This window comes from Schistocerca piceifrons, chromosome 1 (assembly GCF_021461385.2).
Source record: "Schistocerca piceifrons isolate TAMUIC-IGC-003096 chromosome 1, iqSchPice1.1, whole genome shotgun sequence".
NCBI lineage: Eukaryota > Metazoa > Arthropoda > Insecta > Orthoptera > Acrididae > Schistocerca > Schistocerca piceifrons.
This window is the reverse complement of record NC_060138.1, coordinates 130,444,823-130,470,429: the sequence shown is the minus strand read 5'-3', so window position 1 is coordinate 130,470,429 and position 25,607 is coordinate 130,444,823. Positions and strand designations below refer to the sequence as shown.

Below are 25,607 nucleotides of genomic sequence, written 5' to 3'. Positions count from 1 at the left end.
TTGTATGTTGTACACAAGCAACCTGCCAAATATGAGCCGAATCGACTGGCCGCGTCTGCGGTGTTCCCCTCGTGGGTTCGACGCTCACCACCTGCGCACTTGATGTGGGCACTGGAGTTCCAATGGAGAATGAATCAGACAAACAAATCAAATGGTTGCGAGGCGAATGTGATTGGTTTTATCTTCGCCTACCCACTAGAGAACCCAGCGCCGTTACAGCGGGAAATCGTCTGATTGGCGGTCATGGTCTGAACATCGTTTCTCTGGGATGCCATTCCAAGGCCTTAATAATGCACCGCCTCGTCCTACGTACGAGCGCGTACGATAAGGCTTCTACAACAACAATCCGGAATAAAACGTGAGCGGGTGACGAATAATACAAGGACAGGGTACGGCAGGGTTCATAGTAGGATATTAAAAGCACACCATCAGGCTGTAACTGTAATTTCTTTATTACCTCTTATGTCAATTAATAGTTACAGGTACGCCATTTACTAACGTGTAAATCATTGTCCATTGCATGGATTACTTTTTGAATATGACTCCTGTGAAATGATGCCCTCTCTGCCCAACACATTTATCTAGGCGGCGTTGGAAGCTTTCCAATGCTCGGCGTAACGTATTCCCTGGGACATTGCCGACGGCAGTTCTGATGCGATCCTTCAACTCAGGAATGGTGGCCAGAATTTGCATGGATTTCTTGCAACAGACATTTCCCGGTAGAGTAATTTCCCGTTTTGGTGACATTTCCTGGCCGCCTCGCTCACCTGACCTTTCATGTGCAGACGTTTTCCTTTGGGGCTACCTGAAGCAAGAAGTGCTCCGAACTCGTTGTGACTCCATTCCTGAGTTGAAGGATCGCATCAGAAATGCCGTCGGCAATGTTCCAGAGAATACCTTACGCCGAGTCATGGAAAGCTTCCAACGCCGCCTAGATGAATGTGTTGTGCAGACGGGGCACCATTTGACAAGAGACATATTCAGAAAGCAATCCACGCAATGGACAATGACTTACACATTAGTAAATGGCATACCTTTAACTATTAATTAACATAAGAGATAATAAATAAATTACAGTTAATTTCTAATGGGGTGTTTTTAATATCCTACTATGAACGCTGCCGACCCTGATCAATAAGCAGTGTCTGTGTTGGAGCCCGTAGTGTGCTTCTCGACTCGTTTCAGAATATCAGCTTTCGGAATTTTGCGTCCAACTCTCTTCAAATCAAATGGTTCAAATGGCTCTAAGCACTATGGGACTGAACTTCTAAGGTCGTCAGTCCCCTACAACTTAGAACTACTTAAACCTAACTAGCCTAAGGACGTCACACACATCCATGCCCGAGGCAGGATTCGAACCTGCGACGTAGCGGTCACGCGGTTCCAGACTGTAGCGCCTAGAACCGCTCGGCTACCCCGGCCGGCTAACTCTCTTCGAAATGCACCATGTCTTTCTTCGAGCATCCTACTGGACACAACACAGTCGTTTCACTGCTCATGCCACATCTTCTACTTACTCATCCGATAGCAGCATTCCTTCAATAGCCTGCAAATTCATGCTCTGAAGAACTGCCAGGAAGAGAGGAATAGGTAAGATCGACCTATTGTTCCTTTCCGAGACAAATAAAAAATCACTTGGTCGAAGAAATTAAAAATCAAGATATTCCTCGATTACCAAGTGGTTATTTCTGACTCAGCCAATAAAACCGCCTAGTACAGATACATAGTTTACTGGAATAAATAACTGGAAAATCAAATTGTAACACTTCTCACTGCTGCACAAATAAAGATGGCGGTAATATCGCGCACACATGTTACAAAAGGGCAGTGCACTGGCGGGGCTGTCATTTATATCCCGGTGATGATTCAGGCAAAATGATTCCTACGTCATTATGGTCGCACGACGGAAATTAACGCACTTTGAACACGGAATGATAGTTGGAGCTAGGCGCATGGGACATTCCATTTCGGAAATGGTTGCGGAATTCAGTATTTCGAGATCGTCAGGGTCAAGAGTGTACCGAGAATACCAAATTTCAGGCATTACCTGTCACCACCGACAGCGCAGTGACCGGCGGCCTTCACTTAAGGACCAACAGCAACGGCGTTTGCATAGAGTTGTCGGTGCTAACAGACAAGCAACACTGTGTGAAGTAACAGCAGAAATCAATGTGGGACGTACGACGAACGTATCCGTCAGGACAGTGCGGCGAAATGTGGCGCTAATGGGCCATGGCAGCAGACGACCGACGCGAGTGCCTTTGCTAACAAGGGGAGGCCGCCAATTGTGAAACTCAGATTCGATTCATACTGCGCATAATAAAAGCCCATGGCCAGAAGTGTAATGTGACAAAGCACCAAGATGCACTTCTCAGCCGTTGTCGAGAAAATCGAGTTAAAAGAAACCGTTGCGGTGAAATACTCTCTACGATTAACAATTTTCTACAGCGTCGTGGCGCAGCGGTACGGGTTCGTAATCCAAAGGTCGCCGGATCGAATCTCGCGCCATGCAACCTTTTTTTTGTATTTTTTTTTTTTTTTTGTAATTCAAATGTGTACATATATATATATATATATTTCACAAATGTAATTAATTGTCTTCATAATGTTAACCACGTATAGTTAACGGAAGACGTAGAAACGATATTCCGAAACGAATACGTATAGCGTAAGTCAAACGTTCGAATTAGAATAGAGACCCCACGAACACAAATTTGCTGTGGCAGGTATGAAATATAAACTCCGTTACTCGCTCGTTACACTTGGAGGACAGATGTTGAATGGGCCGAAACGAGCCGCCGCATAACAGCGTAGTTGCCTGCTAACTTCGAAAGAAGGTAGATGCGGTCCCTAGCGCAACTTATAACATCGTCGAAAATCAGTGCGGACGGGAGAGCTTTGGTACACCCTGTTAAAAAAAAACGGAAAAATGGAGGCGGAACAATTGGAGAGCGATCCGCCTTCACCAACACGCATAAGCAATTCATTAAAATAAATAAATTATATATATATATATATATATATATATATATATATATATATGAATTACAAAAAACTAATAATAAAAAAATTGGATGGCGCGAGATTCGATCCGGCGACCTTTGGATTACGAACCCGAGCGCTTACCGCTGCGCTATGACGTTGTAGAAAATCACTAATCGTAGAGAGTATTTTACCGCAACGGTTTCATTTAACTGTCGATTTTCTCGACAACGGCTGAGACGTGCATCTTGGTGCTTTGCCACATTACAACTCTGGCCATGAGCTTTTATTATGCGCAGTATAAATCGAATCTGAATTTCACAATTGGCGGCCTCCCCTTGTAAGAGTACGACATCCCTTGCAGCGCCTCTTCTGGGCTCGTGACCATATCGGTTGAACCAAAGACGTCTGGAAAATCGTGGACTAGTCGTGGCGCACGCCCCACGAAGCCACACACCCAAGCTGTCAACAAGACATTGCGCAAGCTGGCGGTGGCTCCATAACGATGTGGGCCGTACTTACATCAAGTCCACTGGGTCATCTGGTCCATCTTAACCGATTATCGACTGCAAATAGTTATGTTCAGCTCCTTGGGGACCATTCGCACACATTCATTGACAATGCTCCCAAAAAAAAAAGAAAAAAAAACCGCAATTTTCATGGAGGACGATGGTCCATGTCACCGGCAACAACGGTTCGCGATTGGTTTGAGGAACATTCCAAACGATTTGGCAAATAGTTTCGCTGCCCACATGGCCCGTCATGAGTTCAATCGAACATTTATGGGACATAATCGAGAGGTCAGTTCGTGCACAAAATCCTGCACTGGCTATTCTTTCGCAGTAGAAATAAAATGGAATGAAATGAAATGTCGTGTAGCTAGGGCTTCCCGTCGGGTAGACCGGTCGCCTGGTGCAAGTCTTCTTAGGTGACGCCTCTTCGGCGACTTGCGCGTCGATGGAGATGATATGATGATGAGGACAACACACACAACACCCAGTCCCTGAGCGGAGGAAATCTCCGACCCAGCCGGGAATCGAACCCGGGCCCTTTTGCATGGCATTCCGTCGCGCTGACCACTTTTTTTTATCTCATTTTGTTCCACAGTGTTCGCTGAATTGGTTCGGACCGGACGTCCGATGACACCCGTTCAGTTTCTTCGTTGATCCGTTCACTCAGTTTATTATTATTATTATTATTATTATTATTATTACAGTGTGTAGCCAACCCTCCGACCAAACACGCTGAGCTACCGTGCCTGCAGCACTCAGTACCGAGGCAGACTTCACAGCAGAGACAGTGTGGCTCAATATTTCTGCAGAGGATTTCCAACGATTCGTTGAGTCCATGCCACGTGTAGTTGCTGCACTATGCGGGGCAAAAAGAGGTATCCAATGTCTTTTGTCGCCTCAGTGTATACGTAAAGTAGTTACAAGCAGTCTCGTGTGGTTGGTATTAATTGGCCACAACAGATGCACTTTCAACGTCTATTTTCACGTGATTGTAAAATGTAGTTTTCGAATGAACGTTTGAAAGTATCGTCCCAAATATAGTTTGTAACTACTGTGCGTTCAATGTTCATTTCTCCGTTTGCTGAGTATCATCTAGTTTCCACCTTTCCACTTTTACGAGCAGTTCGCGTTTGTAGGAAAGTAAAACTCTTCCAGACCGCACAATGGCTACAGATTTTTATTTCTATTTTATTCCTGCTGAATATTGTACGTTCCCGTTACCATTATGTTCACCAAACCAATGTAAATAATAATAATGTCGTATGGCTCAACGGCCTGGCACAAGACTGTCAATTGGACGCCACTTCGGAGACTTGAGTCTGTCTGAGCCAATCACACACTCAAGCACTAACAACACCCGACGTTACTTAACTGCAGTAACCGTGCAAGAACTGGCGTATCCAACATGACAAGGCCACTGACTGCTAAAATAATCTGTTGACCTTCCCATTTTTGTGTTACTGTCTTCAATTTAACACAAAAATATTACGAGGAAAGATTTTTCAGCGTCCACAGCATTTAGAATGAATGATACATACACTGCATTCGGAATAAATTGCGTAGAATTATATTAAACACTTCGATGGGTGAAAATATTTGTGGGTTTGTATGAAACACGAGTTTGGACAGTCTTGATGTAGAAAATACGAGTAATTTGCACGAAGTACGCCACGGTTTCATCCTTGTGTTTAATAGGCTTTTTAACAACTCCAATGCTTCTCCAGTAATCAATAAGATACTATTGTACAGATTTAACGTGACTGCAACAGAGACTTGAGAAAAGAATAACAATAAAAGTTTCTGATCTAAAGAGAAGGAAAAACACCTAGGCACAAGTGGCGAAACAAAAGAGAGTCGACGAACTTTTTTTCTATCTGAAATTCAGCAAGGCTCCACAATATTATCACACTGTGCCTCTATCCACAATGTGATGAAATTAGTTGCCGTCAAGCTAGGAGTCTAATAACATGTTTATAGCGCTTCACGGTTTTAGCTACGGACGACTGGCCGGGCAAAAACAACGGCCGGGGAGCGCCAGATAATTTGTGAGTCAACAGGCCCGGTCGGCTCTTTAATTCCTCAGTTCAGAGTTGAACGCACTACGGCCCTTCCCAGCACGTGCTGCGCAGGAGCAACTTCAGCTGGTTCTGTTGTTAAAAATAATTTCTCGCAATCTGGTCGAAGAGTTTATGATAGTGCTCCGAGTGTCACAGTGGTCTATAAACTAACGTCCTGTAAATTTGAGAAGAACTACTGTTCAGCATATATTGACATGTCACGTCGTTCTTTTCCTCTCCTTCTCCGATTAGACGCGTTGCTAAGGATGAGGGAAAGATCCGATGCCAGTTGCCACCATACTCTCTATGTGCGACGAGTCATCCCTACCGACCGAGGTGGCGTAGTTCTTAGCACACTGGACTCCGATTCCGAGGACGACGGTTCAAAGCTGTGTCCGGCCATCCTGATTTAGGTTTTCTGTATTTTCCTAAACCGCTTCCGGCAAATGCCAGGTGCTTCCTTTGAAAGGGCACGATCGACTTCCTTCCCCATCCTTCCCAAATCCAATGGGACCGGTGACCTCGCTGTCTGGTCTCCTCCCCATATCAACCAACCAACAAGCTATCTCTACAGATTAACAATAAAATCTGTCCGTGAAGCAGCGCCCGTGGTGGTGGAAGTGACCTTTCCCGAAAGAACGCTGCAGCTGTAGTACAGAAACATTACGAATTTGCTTCGCATGCGATCATAAACGTCTAATCTTTTCGTGTCTGTTTCAAAAATGGTTCAAATAGCTCTGAGCACTATCGGACTTCACATCTGAGGTCATCAGTCCCTTGAACTTAGAACTACTTAAACCTAACTAACCTAAGGACATAACACACATCCTTGCCCGAGGCAGGATTCGAACCTGCGACCGTAGCAGCAGCACGGTTCCGGACTGAAGCGTCTAGAACCGCTCGGCTACAACGGCCGGCCGTGTCTGTTTCTAATGTTAGTTATACTAGTTACTTGCGTTAATTCATTAAAGTTTCGCAAATACAATGTGCATCAATAACGTAAAATCTTTGCTGTTCATGTAACATAACATGAATTCTGCACTGAAGGGCCAAAGAAACTGGTATAGGCGTGCGTACACAAATACAGAGTTATGCGAACAGGCAGAATACGGCGTTACGGTCGGCAACGCCTGTATAAGACAACAAGTGTCTGGTGCAGTTGTTAGATCGGTTACCGCTGCTACAATGGCACGTTATCAAGATGTGAGTGAGTTTGAACGTGGTGTTACAGTCGGCGCACGACCGATGGGATATAGCATCTCCGAAATAGCGACGAAGTGGCTATTTTCCCGTACGACCATTTCACGTGTGTAATGTGAATATCCGGAATCCGGTAAAACATCTAATCTACGACATCGCTGCGGCCGGACAAAGATCCTGCAAGAACGGGACTAACGGCGAATAAAGATAATCGTTCAACGTGACGGAAGTGCAACCCTTGCGCAAATGCTGCAGCTTTCAGTGCTGGGCCATCAACAAGTGTCAGCTTGCGAACTATTCAACGAAATATCATCGATATGGGCTTTCGGAGCCGAAGCCTGTTGATGACTGGAAACATGTTGCCTGATCGGACGAGTCTCGTTTCAAATTGAATCGAGCGGATGGACGTGTACGGGTATGGAGATCTCATGAATCCAAGGATCCTGTAGTTGACTGTTCAAGCTGGTGGAGGCTCTTTAATGGTGTGGGGCGTGTCGTGTGCAGTTGAAGTGATATGGGACCCCTGAAACGTCTAAATGCGACTCTGACAAGTGACACGTATGTCAGCATCTTGTCTGATTTCCTTGCATCCATTCAAGTCCATTGTGCATTCCGGCGGACTTCAGCAATTCCAGCAGGACAATGCGACACCCCACACGTCCACAATTGCTACAGAGTGGCTCCAGAAACACTCTTCCTATTTTCAACACTTGCACTGGCCACCAAACTCCCCAAACATGAACATTACTGCGCATATCTGAGATGCCTTGCAACGTGCTGTTCAGAAGAGATCTCGACCCCTTCGTGCTCTAACGGATTTATGGACAGTCCTGCAGGATTCATGGTGTCAATGCCCCCCAGCACTACGTCAGACATAAGTCGAGTCTATGCCACGTCGTGTTGCGGCACTTCTGCGTGCTAGCGTGGGCTCTACACGATATTAGGCAGCTGTACGAATTACTTTGGCTCTTCAGCGTATAGGTATATCTGTTACTATGGTCTGATTCCAAGGAATATTGATTCAAACTTCCGCTGTGTAGGTCCAAAAGTCCATACAAATCCGTATACTGATCCTCCAGTTACACGAGAAAAAGTGTGAAACATGACAGGTATTACTTTTCCGTGCACTCCTCTGCGCTTCTCACTTGTCAGTGCCAGCCGTACCGCTTTCTTTGCATATCCTCCGATTAGTTGGAACATATGCACTACAAAATGTTGAAAATCCTAAGGAAACACATCCATCCTTTTAGGAGCTGATAGTGGACGTTCCAGCATTCAGACGAAAAAGCACTGCGTTGTACGTATTATGTAGCACACATACAAATCCTCTTAAACAGGGTGCGAAGGATAACTGTTTACTACGTACCACAGTGATGAAAGTGAAGTTGAGACGAACAATTTGATATAACCAGTACTTGATGGAAATACATCCATAGTAGAAACAGGCGACCATCCAGATTTGGCACGACTTTGAAATATGGAAAAGTCTTGATCGTACAATTCTTTAATAAGCGTTATGCGTTTCAAACCTTTATTGCAGAAGCTGTGGGATAAAATACACAGTGAAATTAACGATAGTAAATACATACATATTAATGTAAGTAAGCATATTAGGGATGCATGTACAGAATTTTAAATTAATATCATACTCAACATTTAAATCAAACTTTAGTAAAAGGCTCACGAAAGTTAGTACATACACTGAGTATAACACGTATTTGACAATAGAGTGTAGACAAGTAGAGTGTAGACATGTCCGAAAGAACAGACATGATATCCATATACGTATACAGTTCTGGCAACACCGGCCATAACCTCCTTCTTCTGTACGGATGCACACATATTCCCCGTACTCTTACGGGACTTGGTTAGAACGTCTTCCACGAGTAATAAGTGTGTTGGGGTGGGACACTACGAATGTAGTGTGTGGACATATAAGGTGAGAATGTGGGTCTCGCCAGAGGCGTGCGCGAGATAGTCCCTCCAGTCGCGCTATCCTCTCTGCCCTCGGTGGCTCAGATGGATAGAGCGTCTGCCATGTAACCAGAAAATCCCGGGTTCGAGTCCCGGTCAGGGCACACATTTTCAACTGTCCGCGTTGACATATATCAACGCCCGTTGGCAGCTGAAGGTATTAATATAATTCTAATTTCCTTCTGAAATGTGGTGCTGCAGAAGGATGCTAAATATTAGATGGGTAGATCACATAACTAACGAGAAGGTACTGAAGAGAACTGGGAAGAAAAGGAATCTGTGACACATCATGACTAGAAGAAGCAATCGGTTGATAGGACACATTCTGACGTATTGTATGATTAGTTTATACTGGAGGGAAGTGTGAGAGCTAAAAATCTTAGAGGAAGACCAAGGGATGAATACAGTACGCAGATTCAGAAGGACGTAGGTTGCAGTAGTTATTCGGAGATGAAGAGGCTTGCACGGGACAGAGTAGCATGGAGAGCCGCGTCAAACAAGTTCTCGGACTGAGGACCAAAACACAACTCGTGGAGTAGAATGTGAACACAAAAGCGATATAGATCACAAAATTAAGACAAAAGTTGTGAATGAGTGTGTTTACATCTACATCTACATCTACATCTATACTCCGCGAGCCACCTTACGGTGTGTGGCGGAGGGTACTTATTGTACCACTATCTGATCCCCCCTTCCCTGTTCCATTCACGAATTGTGCGTGGAAAGAACGACTGCTTGTAAGTCTCCGTATTTGCTCTAATTTCTCGGATCTTTTCGTTGTGATCATTACGCGAGATATATGTGGGCGGTAGTAATATGTTGCCCATCTCTTCCCGGAATGTGCTCTCTCGTAATTTCGATAATAAACCTCTCCGTATTGCGTAACGCCTTTCTTGAAGTGTCCGCCACTGGAGCTTGTTCAGCATCTCCGTAACGCTCTCGCGCTGACTAAATGTCCCTATGACGAATCGCGCTGCTTTTCGCTGGATCATGTCTATCTCTTCTATTAATCCAACCTGGTAAGGGTCCCATACTGATGAGCAATACTCAAGAATCGGACGAACAAGCGTTTTGTAAGCTACTTCTTTCGTCGATGAGTCACATTTTCTTAGAATTCTTCCTATGAATCTCAACCTGGCGCCTGCTTTTCCCACTATTTGTTTTATGTGATCATTCCACTTCAGATCGCTCCGGATAGTAACTCCTAAGTATTTTACGGTCGTTACCGCTTCCAATGATTTACCACCTATGGCATAATCGTACTGGAATGGATTTCTGCCCCTATGTATGCGCATTATATTACATTTATCTACGTTTAGCGAAAGCTGCCAGCTGTCGCACCATGCATTAATCCTCTGCAGGTCCTCCTGGAGTACGTACGAGTCTTCTGATGTTGCTACTTTCTTGTAGACAACCGTGTCATCTGCAAATAGCCTCACGGAGCTACCGATGTTGTCAACTAAGTCATTTATGTATATTGTAAACAATAAAGGTCCTATCACGCTTCCCTGCGGTACTCCCGAAATTACCTCTACATCTGCAGATTTTGAACCGTTAAGAATGACATGTTGTGTTCTTTCTTCTAGGAAATCCTGAATCCAGTCGCAAACCTGGTCCGATATTCCGTAGGCTCGTATTTTTTTTTCACTAAACGTAAGTGCGGAACCGTATCAAATGCCTTCCTGAAGTCCAGGAATACGGCATCAATCTGCTCGCCAGTGTCTACGGCACTGTGAATTTCTTGGGCAAATAGGGCGAGCTGAGTTTCACATGATCTCTGTTTGCGGAATCCATGTTGGTTATGATGAAGGAGATTTGTATTATCTAAGAACGTCATAATACGAGAACACAAAACATGTTCCATTATTCTACAACAGATTGACGTAAGCGAAATAGGCCTATAATTATTCGCATCTGATTTATGACCTTTCTTGAAAATGGGAACGACCTGCGCTTTCTTCCAGTCGCTAGGTACTTTACGTTCTTCCAGCGATCTACGATAAATTGCTGATAGAAAGGGGGCAAGTTCTTTAGCATAATCACTGTAGAATCTTAAGGGTATCTCGTCTGGTCCGGATGCTTTTCCGCTACTAAGTGATAGCAGTTGTTTTTCAATTCCGATATCGTTTATTTCAATATTTTCCATTTTGGCGTCCGTGCGACGGCTGAAGTCAGGGACCGTGTTACGATTTTCCGCAGTGAAACAGTTTCGGAACACTGAATTCAGTATTTCTGCCTTTCTTCGGTCGTCCTCTGTTTCGGTGCCATCGTGGTCAACGAGTGACTGAATAGGGGATTTAGATCCGCTTACCGATTTTACATATGACCAAAACTTTTTAGGGTTCTTGTTTAGATTGTTTGCCAATGTTTTATGTTCGAATTCGTTGAATGCTTCTCTCATTGCTCTCTTTACGCTCTTTTTCGCTTCGTTCAGCTTTTCCTTATCAGCTATGATTCGACTACTCTTAAACCTATGATGAAGCTTTCTTTGTTTCCGTAGTACCTTTCGTACATGATTGTTATACCACGGTGGATCTTTCCCCTCGCTTTGGACCTTAGTCGGTACGAACTTATCTAAGGCGTACTGGACGATGTTTCTGAATTTTTTCCATTTATGTTCCACATCCTCTTCCTCAGAAATGAACGTTTGATGGTGGTCACTCAGATATTCTGCGATTTGTGCCCTATCACTCTTGTTAAGCAAATATATTTTCCTTCCTTTCTTGGCATTTCTTATTACACTTGTAGTCATTGATGCAACCACTGACTTATGATCACTGATACCCTCTTCTACATTCACGGAGTCGAAAAGTTCCGGTCTATTTGTTGCTATGAGGTCTAAAACGTTAGCTTCACGAGTTGGTTCTCTAACTATCTGCTCGAAGTAATTCTCGGACAAGGCAGTCAGGATAATGTCACAAGAGTCTCTGTCCCTGGCTCCAGTTCTGATTGTGTGACTATCCCATTCTATACCTGGTAGATTGAAGTCTCCCCCTATTACAATAGTATGATCACGAAACTTCTTCACGACGTTCTGCAGGTTCTCTCTGAGGCGCTCAACTACTACGGTTGCTGATGCAGGTGGTCTATAGAAGCATCCGACTATCATATCTGACCCACCTTTGATACTTAACTTAACCCAGATTATTTCACATTCGCATTCCCTAATAACTTCACTGGATATTATTGAATTCTTTACTGCTATAAATACTCCTCCACCATTGGCGTTTATCCTATCCTTGCGGTATATATTCCATTCTGTGTCTAGGATTTCGTTACTGTTCACTTCCGGTTTTAACCAACTTTCCGTTCCTAATACTATATGCGCACTATTTCCTTCAATAAGAGATACTAATTCAGGAACCTTGCCCTGGATACTCCTGCAGTTTACCAATATTACGTTAACTTTTCCTGTTTTTGGTCTCCGAGGACGGACATTCTTTATAAACGATGATAATGTCCTCTCTGGTAAGCCGTCAGGTATTTTATCGTTTCGCCCAAGGGGGGGTCCCTCTAACCTAAAAAACCCCCGTGTGCACGCCACACGTACTCTGCTACCCTAGTAGCTGCTTCCGGTGTGTAGTGCACGCCTGACCTGTCTAGGGGGGCCCTACAGTTCTCCACCCAATAACGGAGGTCGATGAATTTGCAACCATTATAGTCGCAGAGTCGTCTGAGCCTCTGGTTTAGACCCTCCACACGGCTCCAAACCAGAGGACCGCGATCGACTCTGGGCACTATGCTGCAGATATTACAAACATCACAAGCCAAAATGTGTTCAATCGCACGGAAGGTTGTTTGTCCACAAACAAGCTGGACCGGTGTTGGATCAGATGCTCATCATCGGCAGTACACAACAATACTTTGAAACATTTTACATGGTCAAGTAGGATTTCTCTAAGCTTTCTTCTAGTGTCTGCCATTATATTAATCGGTAGTCCTGTGTTGTTACATATTCTTCACGCAGAACAATATCTTACTAAGTTATTGTCAGTGGTTCAGAAGTCATAGGCAAATACAGATTTACATTCGACTTTACATTTTTCTGATTAGCGGAGTCAACTGCTACTAGAATAAAAATATCTCCATGATGCTAAAGGTTTCATCGAACGACACTTGCACATAACTATTCGCGTCTTTTGCGAAAATAGTCTGAAATTACAATGAGTGATATCTCCCACATCGATAATACATCGGTCTCAGGTGACTGTACTATGAAATGGGGCAATTACATCCTAGTGGGGATTACGGGAAACCAAAAGGGTAGACAACAATGACCAACCCAGACATTTACGCCCTCTAGCTTTTAGTAACCATGATGTGACTGTATTGATAGAACGGTGAAGGAAAAAATAAGAGGGGAGTGGGGGTGCTTCTGATGAACGCACTGTCCCAAATGAGAAGTTCTCCTTCTCGCAGATAATGATAAGGACAATGTGCTACAACGATTAATATCGTCCACAAAAAAGCTTTACATGAACAGCAGTTGCATTTGGAAATTTCAGACTATTCTAAAGATATTTTTACAACTGAAAATAACTGTTATGCTGATTACTAGTCAAGAGCAATGAATATGAACACCTATTGTTTCGGCGGGCGTGTGATCGGAGCACACTGGATTGGACTGTCGGTTGGTGAAAAACGTGAACAATGCGAATCAGATCACTGCTTTGTACCCCCACAAAAAATGGTGTCTTAGACAAGAACATGCAACTGTCAGACCTTCCATCAGCTATCAACAGCTACGACATAAACAGTCTCACTTTCTCTAGAGCCAACAGCACCAGCTGATCACCCCTCTAGGTTAATCCAGTGTCGTGCAGGTTCCCTAATCAGGACCACGGTCAGTCTTCCTCCACGTTCTGAGCTTGGCTCAGATCTCCCATTACTTTAACTTCGACGAGTCGACTAGACATTAAGCTCCAATCTTTCTTTCCCTTTTTTTATGGTAATAACATGCAAGAGAAAATATAGACTTGTTAGCATCAAATATACGAAATCGTAGACACGCGTACAATATCAGCTGTCTATTGAAGGATAAACATCGCTACGAATCAGACGACCAAGTACCACTAACGGAAAAGGAAGCTAGTTATATCTTTATTCCATGACATGCAACGTTTCATAATGAATAGTTTCACCTTACACTGCAAGCATTGTATCTCAAAGCGATAAACAGGGAAATAATTGGTCCCCACAATGTAACTATAAGCATTATATAGCAATAATAGTAAGAAACATTTTATTTATTATTCTGCAAATTCTAAAATTCTGGTATAAAAGATACCGTACAAACACTAATTAAAAATTAGTAACGAACGAGTTAACATGTGAGGGAAATCTTACTGTATGCGATTTGTCTGTAAATATTATATGTCGCTTCCACGTTTCTACCCGTTAAATAGTTTAGTTTTCTGTATTTGGGACACTAACAGAGAAAAATCACCTACTGTTCTGCCTAATGGGTATGTAAAACCGTCACAAACTACTCCAGGCAGGAGGTCATGACTGAATTTATGTTCTTGCAACTGTGCACTTTTCGAAATCGATTGATGCCAGAATACACTTATTAAAATCAGTCGGAAGGAAGCGTGGAAGATTAAGAGTTGAACGTCCCGTCCACAGTGAGTCTCTTGGAGACGCAACACAATGACGGATAGATCAGGGATTCAGAAGAAAACGCATTTCTCGAAGTTGGAACCCCGATATCTGCCATATACGATTTATGGAAACCACAGAAAACTTATATCTGGATGGTCAGACTGAGAACTAAACCTCGGTCCTCGCGAATGTGGGACCAATGCCACACCAGCGCGCCACCTCGACGGTAAAAGAATTCGGAATATAGTTTTCAAAAGACAACGCAATCTGGCACCACGTTTGACATTTTTGCAGTGTGTGGCCACATAACTCATGAAACATTCAAACGAGACAGTCACAGAACAATTGCTGTTCCATATTTACGTCTTCCCTAATTATGGACCCGGCAGGCACCATATTATTTAACCCGGTCAGTTCAGTTTCCAACTGTTTCTCAGAATGAGTGACGAGGACAATCTTGAAACATAAATCAGTATTCCATTCAGCAACAGAGTGCCCGAGGAAGATACCACCAAGGCGTGCAGACTCGAGAACGGAACATTAGTCTGCCAGAACACGACTCGCAGTGGCAAAAAGACTCGTCCACGACACGATGGCTCTGAGCACTATGGGACTTAACATCTGAGGTCATCAGTCCCCTAGAACTTAGAACTACTTAAACCTAACTAACCTAAGGACATCACACACATCCATATCTTCTGGTAAACCTTCCGGGATGTAAGGTCGTGGTCCATGAAACTCTTCAGCTCCTAACGTTTCGTCCAGAGCTGCGCTGGACATCTTCAGAGGGGTGTTTCTCCTCCGGCGAGTCTTGCCGACTGACTCGGCAAGCTGACCTCTCTGAAGATGTCCAGCGCAGCTCTGGACGAAACGTTAGGAGCTGAAGAGTTTCATGGACCACGACCTTACATCCCGGAAGGTTTACCAGAAGATATGTCATCCGGTCGTGAAAGCCTTCATACTATGAACACACATCCATGCCCGAGGCAGGATTCGAACCTGCGACGTAGCGGTCGCGCGGTTCCAGACTGTAGCGCCTAGAACCGCTCGGCCACCCCGTCCGACGAAACGATGGTGTTAGCTTATTCTCTACAAATGAATGGCCGCTTACCTCAAAAAGCACTGAGACGTTAGCGAAATAATCAACGGTATTATTCCTTCTCATATGCTACTGTTCCCCGCAAATAGCGTAGACTCTTATTTCTAGGCAAGGCGAACTGGAAACACCCCCGATGCAGGAACAAACTTTGTCATGTGAGTAGGTACAGTCACGTTCCAATCTAAAGCAGCACGAGAAGGGAAAGTGACTATGGGAAACGACTTCGCGGAAAGCCTCAAGAACTTGCTGTCAACGTCATGAATTTGAATGACAATGAGAACGAGAATGGTATTACGGAAGGAGCAACACTACGCCGAGTGGAATAAAATTCAAGCAACTGCTCAAAACCAAAGTAACTAAAATTCACCCAATAAAATATTTCTTCGATGATATACATAAATGAGAAATCAGAGACAGCTATTTCCGCAATGCTACGAACAATACAAGGTCCGTTCATTTCTCAAAACCTTCACAGCTATCGTCACACAGGACTGGACACCCAGGCTAGCAGGGGAACTCTCAGAAAAATAGTTTCATCTGTGGGATTTGAATTAAAAGGTGCCAGAAGAACCGGCCGCTGTGGCCGAGCGCTTCTAGGCGTTTCAGTCCGGAGCCGTGAGACCGCTACAGTCGCAGGTTCGAATCTTGCCTCGGGCATGGATGTGTGTGATGTCCTAAGGTTAGTTAGGTTTAAGTAGTTCTAAGTTCTAGGGGACTGATGACCTCAGATGTTAAGTCCCATAGTTCTCAGAGCCATTTGAACCATTTGGAGAAGGAACGAGTCATTAAGTGCGGACTTGCAAAATGGAACACTGTAACTCAAGCGGCCAGTGGTTTATTATGATCGACTGTTGATCATACACACTATACTGTGAATAAATGTTGCAAAGAGACAGTGTGCGAGGAGTATAGTCAAATAATAATGTCACTGGACATCGGGGCTCAGTTCGATGCGGGATTCATCGCTGAAAACAAGCCCACTCCAGTCAATGAGATTCGATGCCGAAGACAGGTCTGTAGACACCTGCCATACGACCAGACACCCGGGTGTGACGGTCTGGGATGCCATTTCATAGCATCCTTTTTTGGTTATCATCTGCGGCACACTTGCAGCACAGTGGTACATCGACGATATTACAAGCCCCCTTTTGTTGCCCTTCATGGCAAGCCATCATGGGCTTACATTTCAAAAAGATAATGCCTGTCAGGCGCTCGTGCTTGCCAAACCCTACCTTGGCCAGTGGGGCCACCAGATCTCTCCACAGTTGAGGAAGTTTGGAGCATTGTGGGCAGGGTCCTCCATCCATCTCGGGATTCTGACGATCTAACGTGCCAAATGGACAGAACGTGGAGCGATATCCCTCAGGAGTACATCCAACGACTCTATCAATCAATGCCATGTCAAATAACTACTTACATGAGGCGCAGAGGTTGACCAACGCATTGTTGACTTGCTCAACTTGATAAGTTCTTTTTCTTGAATAAAACATCCAGTTTTTCTGAATTTGTAATAATTTGTTTGTATATACATGCACATCACATGTACCGATTTCCGTCCCATTTCGATAAGTCACTCGTGGTGCGACGATTTTTTGTCTCACAGTGTATTTATCGTTATTCCAACTCATTTGCAATTTCTACATTTAAAGCAAGCTGGAATTCATCACACGGAATAGAAATTGTGTGTAAGTCATCCTATATCTTCGTACAGTAACTCAAGGACAATACATCACCGTATACTACAGCATCATCATCAGCAGACAGTCGCAGATTGCTGCTCAGCCCACCTGACAGATCTTCATGCATATAGAGAACAAAAGCGGTCCTGTCACACTTCCCTGGGACACTCCCGACGGTACCCTCGTCTCTGATGAACAATTGCCGCCGAGAACAACGTTCTAGCCGGCCGCGGTGGCCGAGCGGTTCTAGGCACTTCAATCCGGAACTACGCGGCTGCAACGGTCGCAGGTTCGAATCCTGCCTCGGGCATGGATGTGTGTGATGTCCTTAGGTTAGTTACGTTTAAGTAGTTCTAAGTTCTAGGGGACTGATGACCACAGATGTTAAGTCCCATAGTGCTTAGAGGCATTTGAACAATGTTCTAGGTTCTATTACTTAAGACGTCTTCGAGCCTCTCACATATCTGGGAACTAACGTAATTTGTTATAAACAAATAGTGTATAACCTCTCCCTACACTCCAGAATGCCTCCAGTAATAAAAACTGAGAGTACTTACATTTCTGCTTGGGTGTGATCTCTGGTCGTAACAAATGAGACGAATGGGGTTCAAAATCCAGTATGGTGACCTTCATTGCTTTCTCCATGATTATAACAAGGCGCAATAGCTTTTTTCAGCTACTGAAGTTTATATTAATTAAATACCAGCTTCGGTTGCACGTTGTTTTACATTCACGAGAGGCTTCGACTAGGCAAATAATCATGAAGTTTCTATGATACCTCTTAATGGGTAGCTGATTAGCTGAAAGGTTAGCGCCCCTCTAGTATCTGTGCATCAGAATTAACCTATCTGAAAGGACGATAGTCATTCTGAATGCAGTATCAGGTAGAACTCTTACTGAAAACCTGATGATAGCCTGTTATTAGGTATCGTGCAATCCAATACACTGTTTAATTACTGCTACAATTTCCCATATAACACTTCAAAAGAATTCTGTGAGACTGCTTTTAATGATTTCCTCCTGCAACAATTCCATCCGAGTGAGCACTGACCCTTAACTTCGTTACGACGGTCGGAAAACTCGAAGCTTTTTTTCTTTGATGTTTTGGCTTTTGGCATAATGCTCACTTTTACTACAGGTGATATGCATTGACTGTGGAGCCAATGCATAAAAAACAGTTCACTCACCAGCGCCCTCCGTCGTTTCATCGCCAAACATCTCACGACCCCTTGCTTTTCTTTGATTCATTAACGCCACTTCACCACAATTTCGAAACAAATGATATATCTTGCTCTTCTAGAACGTTAGGATGTCCCCTATCATACAACCATCTGTCTTATCGAGTCCAATATATTCAAGTATTGATCACAAAACTATGTTGTAAACTCCGCGGTTGTGAAGTCCAACGAAGCCACTAACCGCATAGTAACGATCCTGCGCCATACTACTTTGACCGGCGTTATTCAGGAGAAACGAGATAGCGCCTATCGACCGTTGGCGTACTGCTGCGGAGATGGGCTAGGCCCACCTCACTCCAACGGAGCCGGAAGTTCGTCAGATAGTAATGAGATGCGGCTGGCAGCGAATCAAAGCGCCTCTCGCTCCCGGGGGTGCCCAAAGATAACCGAAGTGCAGGCCGCAACAGACCCTCTCTACGCAGCGCTACCAACACCTTTTCATCTCTGTCAGAAGCGCCAAAAATATGCCTTTCGTACCCAAGGCACGTATGAAAGTGATGCTAGTACGCTACAGCTCTAGAGGATGGCTAAGCTCTCCTTTTATGTTAAAAAACGAGTCGCCTCGTGTAAAGAATCGTACGAGTATAACAATAGTCAGACAAAAAATTATCTGATGGTCAAAAGGAATTTGCGATACCAGCCGTCGACTTTGATCTGTGACGTGACGGTAAAGGCTTCTGTGACGTCATTCGTTGGTGCGCATTTTGAATGTAATTTCCGTATAGCTTTATTGATTGTAGTGTAAGTTACTTTCGAAAGAGAAAGAATTTTTTAGTCTATACTGTGATGCAGAAAAAATACTGTCTCTACTATTATGATGGGAATTACAATACTTCGTCCATTTATAATGGGTATCGTGGTCTCCAGTGCAGCTGTAGAGCTTTTTCTACAACACTCGATTCGTGTTCTTTCCGATAAATAGTTAAAGCTCTTCTTACACTAACAATTTCGATTTACTCCCGGTACATACATATATTCGTAACTGTGCATCACAGTCTCCACGTGAGCTACACAGGCAAAGTGTATTTTGCGACACTAGCTTCGAATGCTTTACGATTATTCTTTTTCTTAAGTTCAGACTGTGCGTCACAGTCTCCACCACAGCTGTAGAGGGTTTTTTATGATACTTTCTGCATAAATAGTTTATGTACTTCTTGTGATAACCATTTTTTCGTTACGAGAAATACTTTCTTTTTTATCAAGTTCGTGCTGTGTGTCATGGTATCCGTTACAGACGTACAGCTTCCTTTTTGATACTCGATCAATGTTTCTCTTATTAATCTGTGATCATAGATGTAACCTGAAATACTTCTAGTAAGCAAATCTGACCGTTTTATTTACGTTTCCGAATACGACCAAGGATAAATGTGGTTTGCGTCGCCTGATGCATCTTCACTGTGTCATGGTCGAAGCTGACATATAGCATTACAATTTTCAGTTTACCCATGTTTATCAGTCAGAAGACTGATGGATCTCTTCCCCCTCCCCTCTAACCACCACCACCACCACTACCACCACCACCACCACCAAACCTCTCCCCAAGTGCCGTCCCAAAACAGAAGTGCTAAAACATACTCACAATGTCGTACATACAAAGTTTTGTTGACACGTTATAAGTTTGTGTGACGCGCAGGAATAGTCGTATGAGACATTATTACTGACTCTATGAATTATGACTGACAGTCGCGTGAAGACATATCACGCTATTCGACGACTAGGTTCGAGTCTTAGTCTGGCAATCCACTATCACCATTTTTCGGCGAACATTCTCTCAACAGTACCAGCGCACCGTTTGAAAAACGCTGATGTTGAGGAGTCAGTACTCACCGGACATCAATGAGAAGTATCTTGCCTTCCCTGTACGTCTAACGCTGCGATGCTTGTCGTCGTAGCCCAGCGATCAGTCTGTAACAGAAGTAAATAACAAGTCATTCAATAAATTCCTACGTTTGTAGAAATAAGGTCAAGTATTGCTTATTTATTTTTTTATTCATTTATTGCTTATTTAGCCTGCCCAGATTAGGTCCTTAAAACCCTCTCCTACATCTGACCAGAAACAATACACACCAAAGCTATTACAATAACATTCACTGGAATATTAGTAACTAGCTTAGCGCCCTCTGCTTCGCTCGAGTAGTCTGCAGGGCCGGTAGCGATTTTTTTGGTTTGTTTCTATTTAATCTAATTTAAAAGCGATTCTAGTACCTGGTCCCAAAGTTTTTGTAATCATGTTGTTGTGGAAATATTTCTATAGCAACATTCATCCACTAACAAATATTCCTTTATATGTAACCGAGAAGTGAAATACCAACTTTCACAAATTTAGCTGTGAATTTTTTTATTGGAACGAAATATCATCTTAGGAATTTTCATCCCCCATTTCACTCCCGCAGGGTTGGAATTTCGAAAAAATACCTTCTTAAACGACGTCTACAGTATAAGATCCACACCTCCTTCAAATTTCAAATGTCTTAGCGGTTTGGGCTAGGCAATGGTGAGTCAGTCAGTCAGTCAGGACATTGACTTTTATACATAGAGACACTATTAAAATAGCAGTAATTGACACTAACAATAATTACAACAAGAACAACACAATAATAATAATAATGAAAGAATTTTACTTTCACAAATTTCACAGTCATAGTTTCTTCATATATTTGTGTGTTCGGGACTAGTTAGCTACCGGACACCTAAAAATAAGGCACCTACAGAATTTCCGAGATCCTTGGGAGAAAAAAAAGTTAAAACTGTTCCATCTGGCGTTCGGGACATATGACACAAGCTAAACATCCTCAAATGGTTTTTTTAAAAAAAACGTAGTTATCCCAGCGCCCACGAAGGCAAGTTTCAGTTCTTTAAGGCATCGTTGCAAAATACCAACACGAATCGTATACAGTAGAATCGAACGACTGCTAGAAACCGAATGAGGAAAAACCAGTTTGGTTTCTAAAGGAAGGTGAAAATATACAGGGCTATGACGGTCTTCGATTTATCACACAAAACAGAGCGAAGGGAGACAAACTGGCGTTCATAGCAAGTAGAAATAAGGTTTGGCCAAAATTCATTGCAATATACTTTTTGAAATTCTAAAGCTATCATGGATGAAATGCAGGGAGCAAAATTTTAGCTATATACAGAAACCGACAGCAACTGTTACAGAAGTCGAAAGAATTGAAAGGGAGGGAGTAGGCGAGAAAGGAGTAAGACACGGGTTTAAAATATTCCCCACGTTATTTAATCTATACATTGAACACGCAGTAAACGACACTACAAAGAAATTTGATAAGGAATTAAAAGTTCAGTGAAACGAAATTAAAACTTTTAGGTTTGCTGGTAACACTGTAGTGTTGTCACAGACGATGTAGGCCTTGATAGAGCACTTAACGGAATCCATAGTATCTTAAAAAGTGATACAAGGGTAATGGAGTTTACTGGAATGATTCAGTTGATGTTGGGAAATCAGATTAACAAATGGAGTTTTGCCATTTCCAGTTCCTAGTTTCGATTCGGGGGCCATCGAGTGCCGACCCGCTGCCGTGTCATCCTCTGTCGGTGGAGTATGTAATTTGGATGTCATGTGAAAGGTTTGTGGTCAGCACAACGCTCTCCCGGCCGTTGTTGGTTTTTCAGATCTTGGTGGTACTACTTCTCGTCCAAGTATCTCCTCAATTGGCCTCTCAAAGCTGAGTGCATCCTACGAAAAATTCCTGGCAGCTACGGCGATTCGAACCGCATGGCACTTTAAATGTTCAAATGTGTGTGAAATCTTATGGGACTAACTGCTAGGTCATCAGTCCCTAAGCTTACACACTACTTAACCTAAATCATCCTAAGGACAAACACACACACACACACCCATGCCCGAGGGAGGACTCGAACCTCCGCCGGGACCAGCCGCACAGTCCACGACTGCAGCGCCGCATGGCACTCACACTGACAACTCAGATATGGAGGCGGACAAGCTTGCTGCTTGAGCATTGAAATAAATGAATGGCAGCAGACAGTCTATAGCAACACACGAAACTTCCTGGCAGATTAAAACTGTGTGCCAGGTCGAGACTCGAACTTCGGTCCTTCGCTTTTCGCGGGCACGTGCTCCACCGACTGGGCTACCCAAACACGACTCACGACCCGGAAGGCCGAAGACGAGGTATTGGCGCAAGTACAGCAGTGAGGACGGCTTGGGTAGCACAGCCGATAGACAACTTACCCGCGGAAGGCGAATGTCCCGAGTTCGAGTCTCGATCCGCCATAGAGCTATAATCTGCCAGGAAGTTTCACGTCACCGTACAGTCATGATCTTAAGTTCGGTGCCAGTAATCGCGTTAATTCATGTAGTTTACTCGGCTAGTTGGGCGAAACGAAAATCACTGTTATGACAAAAATTATACGTTATAGCTACCAGGACTGCTCCCAACGGAATGTCCAGGGCCAGCATTTGCATGGTCCCCTGTAAAAACACGCTGCTTGCGCCAGTTGTAACGCAATCAAAACTACAAAAAATATACAAATTTCACTGATTGCAGCATTTCAAGAAACTCTTAAATGTTACATTTCGATGTTCCCAATAAAATACAATTTTCTGTTCTACTCGTGAGATAAAATTCTCCTTAATGTGTGGAACATGATTACAATCTAGGTCACAATATCCAAGAGTTTAGAACTTCCCGTGAAACAATTCACGTGCACAAAGAAAATATTTCAGATCTTCAGAGTCTCTAGGTGTAGCGTCTGGTAAAAATTAAAGATCATATTATAACGTTATATCTCACATGGAAGTGAAACATGGGATTTAACAGTACAGACGAGAAGATAATTAAAGTATCTGAAGTGTTCCGTTACAAGAGAGTGCCAAAGATTATATGGGTACCTCAGGTAACAAATTAAGAGATACTAAAATCGTGAAAAAACGCGCTTTATGATACATATTGACTAAAATAGTGGTTAGGCAGATGTCTTGATGCATCAATAAGTAGTTAATTTGGTGATGACAGAAACCACGTCAATTTAATACTCGTATTTGGGGGGGGGGGGGGCGGAGGGGGGGGGGGACGGAGGATTGTTATGAAGTTAGATCAAGGCTACAATACAGAATCAGGTTAAAATGGATGTATAGAGAAGTAGTTGTGCAAAGATGAAGAGGTCTGCACATGACAGAATAGCGTGAAGAGCTACATGAAAACATCTTTCGGACTGAAGAAAATGGTTCAAATGGCTCTGAGCACTATGGGACTCAACTGCGGAGGTCATTAGTCCCCTAGAACTTAGAACTAGTTAAACCTAACTAACCTAAGGACATCACAAACATCCATGCCCGAGGCAGGATTCGAACCTGCGACCGTAGCGGTCTTGCGGTTCCAGACTGCAGCGCCTTTAACCGCACGGCCACTTCGGCCGGCCGGACTGAAGACTTACGGGTGGAGCCCTGTTTTGAAAATTTCAAAAATCCAATTTTTTTGCTTAAAATGTTTCTACTTTATTGTAGTGTTCATCTCAAGCTTGTCAAAAACTCCGTTACCGCGTTATATGGCGATTTGTGACAAAGTGTCTCCGAAAAGAATTCACAGAGAGGAAAAAATAGTCGACATCGCGGCCAATGTGGCAGCACGTAATTTCATCGATGGCCTGACAGGCATTATGGAAATCATGTACATGCTCGAACTTGAGATCGGACCAGCGTGTTACAACCTCCGCACAAAAGCGGACGAAAAACATATCGAGCGAGGAAATCAGCGGATGACAGCAGCTGCCAAAGAGGCTCACAGGACCACCATGACCACGAACAAAATGGAGAAAGAGCTCCTTTTGGATCTGGAGGGATTGCTGGATGGTCTGGGGATCGCTGGTAAGAGGTATGTTTAACTTAACTACAAAGAATGTAACCGAAAACTTTAAACATGTTTTTCTCAAAACCGTATTTTTCAAATTGGCAGGAAACATAAAATGAGAACGGTATATACTATTTTGAATCGAATTTGATGCCAGCATGCTAAACTGAATTCTCTATCAGCATACATGGCCGTTTTGTATTACCTTCAAAAGTCTATTTTCGGTGCACCCTTTCGTCCTGATTTCATGGACGAAGAAACTGACATTGTTTGAACACGCCACTATTTTGTCAAAGCTTAAGGCTATTCAATTATCCTACATATGTTGATTGAAAGTATACTGAAAATGACAGATAAAATCATTTTGTTACAGATGCAACAGGAGGGCTTCAGGAATTTCTGCCGACGACCACTGTTCCGGCAGGAAGGAGTTCTTCTAACTGGAAAAATCAGGATCCCGGCGGAGGTTCGAGTCCTCCCACGGGAATGGGTGTGGGTGTTTGTCCTTAGGGTAATTTAGTTAAGTAGTGTGTAAGCTTAGGGACTGATGACCTTAGCAGTTAAGTCCCATAAGATTTCACACACTTTTTTTTTTTCCTCTAACGCACGGATTTCAGGATTGGGAAGGAGCGCCTAGTCCCCGGCACGAATCCGCCCGGCGGACTTGTGTCGAGGTCCGCTGAGCCGGTCAGTCTGTGGATTCTTTTTAGGCGGTTTTTCACCTGCCTCGGCGAATGCGGGCTGGTTCCCCTTATTCCGCCTCGGCTACACTATGTCGGCGATTGCTGCGCGAACAAGTTCTCCACGTACGCGTACACCACCATTACTCTACCACTCAAACATAGGGGTTACACTCGTCTGGTGTGAAACGTTCCCTGTGGGGGGAGGAGGTGGGGGTCTGCGGGGGGTCGAACCGCACAATAACCCTGAAAAAGTGGTTCGGTGTGGGGCGGCGGGGGGGGGGGGGGGGGGGGGGGGTGAAGTGACTGCAGTAGTCGTCGTGGGGTTGTGGACCACCTCGGCTGCGGCGGGGACGGAGCCTCTCCGTCGTTTCTAGGCCCCCGGTTAACATACAATGCAATACATACAAGGTCCGCTCAGGCGCGAAATGGAAACCACCGTGAAAATCCGACGAAGGTTTGCAGCATGTGTTGCTCAGTGTCACGTCGCTCTTTTCAGTTCTGAGCGCACAGTGAGCACGTAAAGATGCCTACATAATAGTGTCTCCCGCCAAGTATGAGGGCCAGGTGAGAGATTTCACCTGATGTCACGCAGCTCATATAACGTAAATGTTTCCTTCTTCATGACAATTCTCGGCCGCACTCTGCTGGGGCAATGAGGAAGCCCCTGTAGCGTTTTCGGTGGGAAGCCTTTGATCACTCACAATAAAACCCGTTATTGGCTCCCCGTTAAGTTTCACCTCTGCTCACATGAACC

At 43.9% G+C, this 25,607-nt stretch overlaps 1 protein-coding gene across 4 annotated transcripts in view; it reads right to left on the bottom strand.

The window, feature by feature from the left end:
- The window catches only part of LOC124782465 (protein-tyrosine sulfotransferase-like), an 878,071-nt gene that overhangs the window by 284,979 nt on the left and 567,485 nt on the right, over nt 1-25,607 (bottom strand). For all 4 annotated transcript variants that reach the window (XM_047253943.1, XM_047253942.1, XM_047253944.1 and 1 more), the window contains one exon: nt 20,170-20,247. The gene's annotated coding sequence lies outside the window, so the exon portion shown is untranslated. The remainder of the gene's footprint in view (nt 1-20,169; nt 20,248-25,607) is intronic.